We start from the raw sequence: 7775 nt of genomic DNA, 5'->3' as shown, positions 1-7775 counted from the left end.
GGTTATTTCCCACTCCAGACAAGACAGCAACTTTAGAAAGCAGATCACAGCATCTACCAATTACCCAGCCAAGCTTTTGCCACTGTGGTCTCACAAGGTTATGCTTCCCTCCAACAATGAGGTTCGCTATACTTTGCAGACCAAGAAGAGAGATTTGGGGACTGCAGGCTAAAGGTAATTAACTCCTCCTTAACATAACCCCCTACAGCCCTGGGATAGTAGCTCTTCAATCGCCCTCTCTGTTGATTCTCCCCTGGCTCAATGGCTAGATGTGTGCATGTGCCAACACACACAAAATGAAACCTCTATGTTCCCCAAAGATGATCATTCCTGAATTGGAGAAAAGCTACAAATAGAGAGAGTGAACAGGAATGAAGGAGGGAGGGAGACAGAGAGGATGGGACAAAGGGGGAGAGGGAAGAACAGAAGGGAGGGGGAAGGCAGGAATTAAAAACAGGATATTCATAGATTATGACTATTTAGCTAAACCCTTCATCTCTACCTAAAAGTCAGATACCAAATTCCATTAACATTCAATTTCATGTCAAGTGGACCCCAGCCCAGTTTTAGATACTGACTCAGTAGTTCACTGTAATATGGTTCAGGAGACTATTTTAGCGTCGTTTAATTAAAGCCCAGCCCCCTTATGTTCTTGCTTCTAATCTGCAAGTCTGTAGAAAATCTTCCTTCTCTACAACTGACCCCACACTCACTTTACTCTTGCCACTCTTACGATTAAAACCTTCCAGGGGCTGGCTCTGCCTGGCCCACTGGAAGAAGTTCAGGGTTTATGGCCTGACATAAAAGGCACTCTTCGCCCGGCTCAGATCTTCCATTTCAAGCTCATGTTTACTGTGCCACAATGTGGACGCTCCCAGAACGGCTCTTCCCCCTCTAGGATTATATCTGCATTCTAAGTGAGAAGGAAAGTGGGAGGGAGTAAGAAATGAAAGGTGGTACCTGGACCAAGAAAACAAAAATGTTGCCAGAAATCCCTGAAGCACATTCATGTATATCTTATTGGCCTCAAGTGTTCACAGGGCCACCAACAGCTACCAAGGCATTCGGGAAGGCAAGTAATTCCCAAAAGACAACTGCAGTTCTGACAGTGAGGAGGAAAGGGAGGATGGTTATTGGGCAGGCGAATTGCAGTGTCTCCCAAAGAGCCCCAAACCAACACTTCCAAGAACTACGATGTACTTTGGTGACAGGTTAGACAAATACTAGAGTAGCCTATGAAATTCCAGAGGATTCTGTTATAGCAAGTCAACCCTAGACAGATGGGGCATCAACTATACCAAACCATTTCATCTAAATATAAATATGTTTTGTAATCTTCGTGCTCTCCTTTCGGAGTTCTGAGACCAAATCATGAATGTTAAGAAACAGAAGGTGATACACCAAACGGGTTAAGGTACTAGAACACTGACTACTTAGCTATTCTTTTTAATTAACTTAGTTCAGGGTAAAAAATTAGTATCAAAATTATCCAACATTTTAGCAAACAGCTTAAGCCCAGGCACAGTAAGCTGACTGATATTTTTGCGTTGAGTCAAGCAAAAATCACACCAATATTTGCATAGCCTCAGTCTGCAGGCAAAGAATCAGAACTGATATAAATTCCTTTCTACGTGAGAAACTGCATGAAAATGGAAAATAAACGCAAGGGTGGTATTTTTTTTAAAAATTATCTCAGTTGCTTTCAGATAGGTCAACTCTAGAGGTGAGGATGGATGGAAACAATTGTCTTTGTGACCCAGTCCAAGACCTGAGTGAGTCACATTCTCTAAGAACTCTGGTAAATGAAGCTGGACTGTTGCCGGGAGAAGGAAATGGGAGTCTTTTTCATAAGTACACTGAAACACCTGACAGATTCCTTAAAGGAACTAAGGAAAAGTCTCCCCTGGGCTTGGCACCAGCCGAGAAGCTTCCCTTCCTTCTTCCACTTTGTCACCAGTGTCTACCAGTTTGGGCTGGTGCCACTTTTTGGTAACTTTACTTTTGGCTTCTGCACTATCTTCTGTTTAAAATGTGAGCTCCCAGAGTTCTGTGGGGTTTGTTTTAAGTTTAGCATGCTTCTGAGCCAACCCCAAAGATAAGTGTTCCATGCCCATATCTGAAGAAACGGCAGAGCTCAGGCACGGTCCAGGGACCGAGCTGCATCTTGAGACTGACTTGCCGTGTGGGCTTCAAGGCGATTCATCTCTCTCCTTCCATTCATTCATCTCTGAAGTAGGAATAATTGCAGCCGTCCGCACTTACAGCACTGTTTCCTTTGTCATTAAATATTTATTAAGCATCCACATGCATGACACAAAGTTGGAGCTGTACAGGCTCCACCAGATAGACATTGTCTCTGGCTTTAGAGAGCTTTCATGATGCAAAAGACAGGCAGAATCTCGGGACATAAGTACAGGGCCGGAGAGTGAATATTTGTGTGAGTGAGTGACTCTGTGTGTGTGTGTGTGTGTGTGTGTGTGTGTGTATGCACACGCACATGCTGAAGAACAAAAGCTGAAACCATATCTTGTTCGCCATCTTTCTTTGATGTTAGGTTATCTCTGGCCATTAATATAGGAAAATATATTTGAATTTCAAAGCCTTTGGATTTCACACTACAGCATAACCAGATTCCACCTCCTTTTCTACTTCCACAAAGAGCCTTCACTCCCATATGCCCAGAAGGTATTCACATAACAGGTACGGGAGATACGCCCCTCAGAAGAACACAGAGCAAACCTTCACAGCACCAACGAGATTCTCATGTGCTGGTGTTACCTAAGCGTATAATAGCTCTACGGCATTAATGTTGGTGGTAGGGTCAACGTGTGAGACTGAATTATAATCGCTCTTGCTGCTAAGAAAACACTTTCTCTGGGAGAAGAAGGTATTTAGAGAAGTGGTAAGCAAGAGGGCGCCAAATGAAAGTCACCGTGTTATAATCTGTACCCAGCTATGAAACTCCAGCCCTTCCCATTAACCTTGTGTCAATCTGTATTATTAAGAGACAGTCAATTATGTGAGGTACATTATAATTTTTTTTTAAAGTGAGCCATAGTTGGAAGTTTTCATCTGGGCCCTAGCTGTGTTTCCCTTGTTTGCTTAATCTGGGCGTTTGGTCTTCCTGAAAGATGAAAGCCTGCCATTTTAGCCTCCGTGCCTCATAATATGTGCGTTAAACTCAGCACTGCCTCATTATTTATTAATGTCAAGTTATTATACTTCAGGGGAGGATGGGGGCCGGAGCCGCAATGGTGACAGATGTTCCAACAGATCAGCTTATATAATGAGAAGTTGGGCCAAATCTGTCGAAAGAGGTGTTTTTTTAAAAAACACCCTGACTTCAAAGAAATGAGCTGTGGCATCTGTAACATCTATGGAGCCGTGCCAGTGGACGCGAGTGCGTGTGCAGCCAGGGGGCACAAGTCATGCGATTATTGGAGCTTGTAGTGCAGTGACTGGAACAACATCTGGGCTGCAGCAAGCTGGCCAGGACATTTAAAAAGAGCTCCTGCAGTGCCTCAAACTTTGATTTTACAGAGCTGTGGGGAAAGAAACAGGCTGCATTCAGAGCTCATGTGTTTTGGCTCACACATTTCATCCTCGGTCACCGCGGAGGGCCCCACTCAGCCGGGGAACCTGAGGGACACTGTTGGACCGTCATTCTCTGTCCACTCGGGCTCTGAGGATTTGCACTGGGGTCCTGGGCAGGTGAGCCCCCAAAAGAGTATAGAAATAAGAAATACCTCTTGCCAATCCATGAACATGACACTTATTCTTTCTCAGCAAGAAACTCTCAAGAGAGGCATTTGTGCAAGAACTTGACACTTATCAGTTGGTTTTGGGTAGTATGCCATTTGGAAACAAAATAGCATATTGTGTGTGCGGGTGTAGGGAGGGAGTGGGAAGACTGTGTCCTATAGCTGAGCATTAAGACTATCCATTCCTAGTGCCATAGTTTCCCAGTAACAATTTCCAGCACCACGATGTTTCAAAACACTTTTTCCATTTCCCTTCTAGAATATTCATTTGTTCAACAAATATTACTGTGAAACTACCATGTGTGACATAGAACAGACAAGAGTACTGGACAGAGAGAAGGTCTGGGGAATGAACTGGCGGTAAGGGAGCCTCACTTACTGCTCAGATGCCTTGGAAAGCATTTATGAGGCGCTCAGGAAACTCTAAAATTCTCCAGCCTAGTGCAAGAGGCGGAAGAGCAGGATAACGAGGACTGTGGTTTCTGGAGCCAGAACTCTTGGGTGCAAATCCTGACTTTGTTACCCACAGGTTGTATGACCTTGGGTACATTATTTAATCCCTCTTTGATATGCAGTGTCCAGGTGATGGAGGTGATAATAATAGCATTAATAACCTAATACAGAGGTTCCTAGCGAGAAAATGTGTTAAATTATATATCATGCATTTAGAATTCTACTTGGCACACAGAAAGTATTATGTAAGTAACTGCTCCTTTAAAACACATGTATGCGCGTGTGCACACACACACACATACGCACACTCAAAAGATGTTATTTCAGAGCCGAAGCCATCAAATGTAAAAACCGAAACTTGCCACTCTTATTTCTGCATCATTCTCTTTTCAGCCCTCACTTGGCCAAACTCTTTCCTGGACCCCCTGATTCCAAAGTTGTTTTTCCAACTCTTTGTGTGTAACTTTTAATCAACATAAGATTCCTTTGCCAACCTTTTATGTATTACAAGGTTTGGAAGCGTTCTACTCTCAAAACACATGCAGCAGCCGAACCCAAAGTGCATGTTGTACCTGTAAAATAGAAAAAGAAAAGGAAGCCTGGGAGCCTGGAGAGAAGTCACTCAGCAGAGAGAAGTGAACTGGGGCGGAGGGTCCTGGCATTAAGGCTCTGACGTCCTAGTGCTAACTAACATTTAAGAACCCTTGATAAAGTGGGTTTGGGCCAAATCATACCTGCTATGAGTTCTGTCCTGAGTACTCACTAGCTGTGTAACTTCGGGAATGACATAAACACCATCATGTAAAGTAAGTAAAGGACTTAATAGAGTATCTGCAACACAGGGAGTGGGTGATAAAGAGCAGTTGTGATTATTAACACTGGCCGCCCAGTCGTTAGGGAGGAGTGTGAGGAAGGAATGGCCTGCACCAGGAAGAAGAAAGAGAAGAAACCTCCCAGCTCTCTGCCTTTCTTCCTTCCAAGCCACAGATGCTTAACAGTGCCTGCAAAGCCTACTCTTCACTGCTTGATAGAAGAGGGGTGGGCTAACAAGAAACCCCAGGCTATTTACTCAGGAAAACAGAGACATACCTATAATGGAATCAACATGAAGACCAAATTTCTAAGAACTTAGGAAGAAAACACTGTTTTCTTACAGGTCCATGAACGCGGTTCTTTGTGCCTGAGAACGACAAGGTAAAGACACAAACAGAGCAGGAGGAATTAAAGAATAACTTTAACAGGACTATAATCCTTACAGGGCTATTGCCTTTGTTCCGATCTCTCAAAATAACACTCATCCTGGTGGAACAGTTCAGTTCACATGTTTCAGGAACTTACAGAATCGTCTCATGGTTCAGGAACTCACAGAATCGTCTCAATGCAGAAGCCCATAAATGAGTCACTTTGGCAACAGCGCATTTTTTTCCTCTTCTTCGAAATTCAGCAACAGCAGAAAGAGATCAGAGTCTCTGGAAACCACAGTGATAATCCTTCTTATCCAACCTATTTTCACTTTGGGAGGAAAGATGGTGTCAGGGCCCAACAGATTTTTCTTGAAGTTTATGGTGGGTCAGCTCAACAGACATGAAGTCCAGCTTCCTCTTTGATAGCTCCCTTTTCCCCTTATCTAATGCCAACTCAACTTTGCTTTTATTGGATTTCCATTACTTCAATGTTCTTCATGGAGACTTGGTTTCTGTAACCATTACAGCTGATGGTAGTTTAGTACTTTGAACATCCTTAATTAACTCGCTCCATCACGCAGACCAGGCACATTTCCATCAGAAGTTGCTATCTTGTCCTTCAGCCTAGAAACTTTGGCACAGTGCCCTCTTGGAAAGCCTGGACTGCATCTAAATCCATGTGGTGGAGAGAGAAGCCAAAGACATCCGTTCTGGGAAGACTCAGGCTGGGAACAAAGCTCTACTGTCCAAGCAACAGGGGACCAGCCACACTCAGAACTGTTCCATGGGCTGCCCACAAGTCTCCACGAGTCAGTTTTACTTGCCCCTATACAACTTGCACCATCAGACCCCCTCCACTTCTCTTACAATGACAAATAAATCCAAAATCCAATTTCAACTGTCTGTTCAAAATACATTCAACTGTAGCACACCAGGTGTACCTAAGGCTTATCATAAACCAATAATCATTTTCATAAAGTATAAAAGAAATTCCTCTTTTCTCCAATAATTATCCAATGGTTGTCTTTATGGAAATCTATCCTGAGTCACACCCATTAGCTGCCCATAAGTATAAATGACTTGTTTTTATCCTTTAGCTGAGGAACTATTATATGGCTACTACAGTGGATATGAGGTACCTGTTAGGTATTAGTCCCATTCTGTGACTTCAAGGATTTTGATTCATAAGGTCAATATAAAGCTACCAAATTCATAATAATGGCTATTACTTCTTAACTAACTGCTTACAGTGATCCTGTGTTCTGCTTTTCTGAACTTCTCTTTTCAGTCCTTACTTTCTAAAGAAAAAATGCCCTTTTAGCTTGAAGACCCATATAGGTCCTCCTAGGGATCTCAATGCTCATACATCTCATTTTCCCAATAATTCAGGAATAAGACTGAATCCACTCAAGTGTGTAACAGAATTAAATTAAATCCCTAAATCACAGGGCTCTGGCTCTCACTGATTGAGAACTATGCTAATATGGTAGCCAGTAGGCACCCATGGCCATTGAGCACTTGAAATGTAGCTAAATTTATTGCTGAAGTAGATTTTTAATTTTACTCAAACTTAATTAAGTTTAAATTTAAAAACAGAATCAATGTAAAATATTTTCCATTAAATAAGACATTATTGTTTGGGAAGAACTACACTGAAAATTTAGCATCCAAACTGAGAATGTGCTGTTAAGTATAAAATCAACAGCAGAGTTCAAAGACTTAGTCCAAAAAAAAAAAAAAAAGTAAAATCTCCCATTAATAATTTTAATATTAATTGCATATTTAAATAATAATACTTAGGATATACTGAGTTCAGTAGAATATTTTATTAAAATTAAGTTCACCTGTTTCTTTTCTTTTTTTTTAATTTGGCCACGAGAAAATTTCAACTGACATATGTGGCTCATTTTATGTTCCTATTGGGCAGCAATGCTCTAGAGAATAATTATAAAGAGAATAAAAAGAGTAGTTTCTACACTAGTTTCTACTGAAAAGCAGGGAGAGAATGAGGAGAGAAAAATTTAGTCCATCTAACTACATGAAAGGAAAATAATTTTATCTGAGATCAAATCACTGGCTCACAATTCCCTATAGGTTTCGTTTTCCCGTCTCTGTTCTTAATCCAAACAGTGCACTGGCTACTTCTGAGTGATGAGATTGCTCTGCGAGACCTTGGCTACCCAACGCCCAGGACATGACACACGCACACCCCCTCCCCTTACAAAAGTGCTTGAAATGCTGTAATAAACACACAGCTTACAGCAATGGCACGAAATGCTCCCTTACATGGTATCTGCGTGGAGCTTAATTAGATGGAAAGATTACAGAAAAGTTTGTGTCATAACGATTCTTTAAAGTGAAACCGTAGATCAAAGTT

Source organism: Mustela lutreola, chromosome 6 (genome assembly GCF_030435805.1).
Source record: "Mustela lutreola isolate mMusLut2 chromosome 6, mMusLut2.pri, whole genome shotgun sequence".
Lineage (NCBI taxonomy): Eukaryota > Metazoa > Chordata > Mammalia > Carnivora > Mustelidae > Mustela > Mustela lutreola.
The sequence above is the reverse complement of the archived record's forward strand: the minus strand, read 5'-3'. Positions refer to the sequence as shown.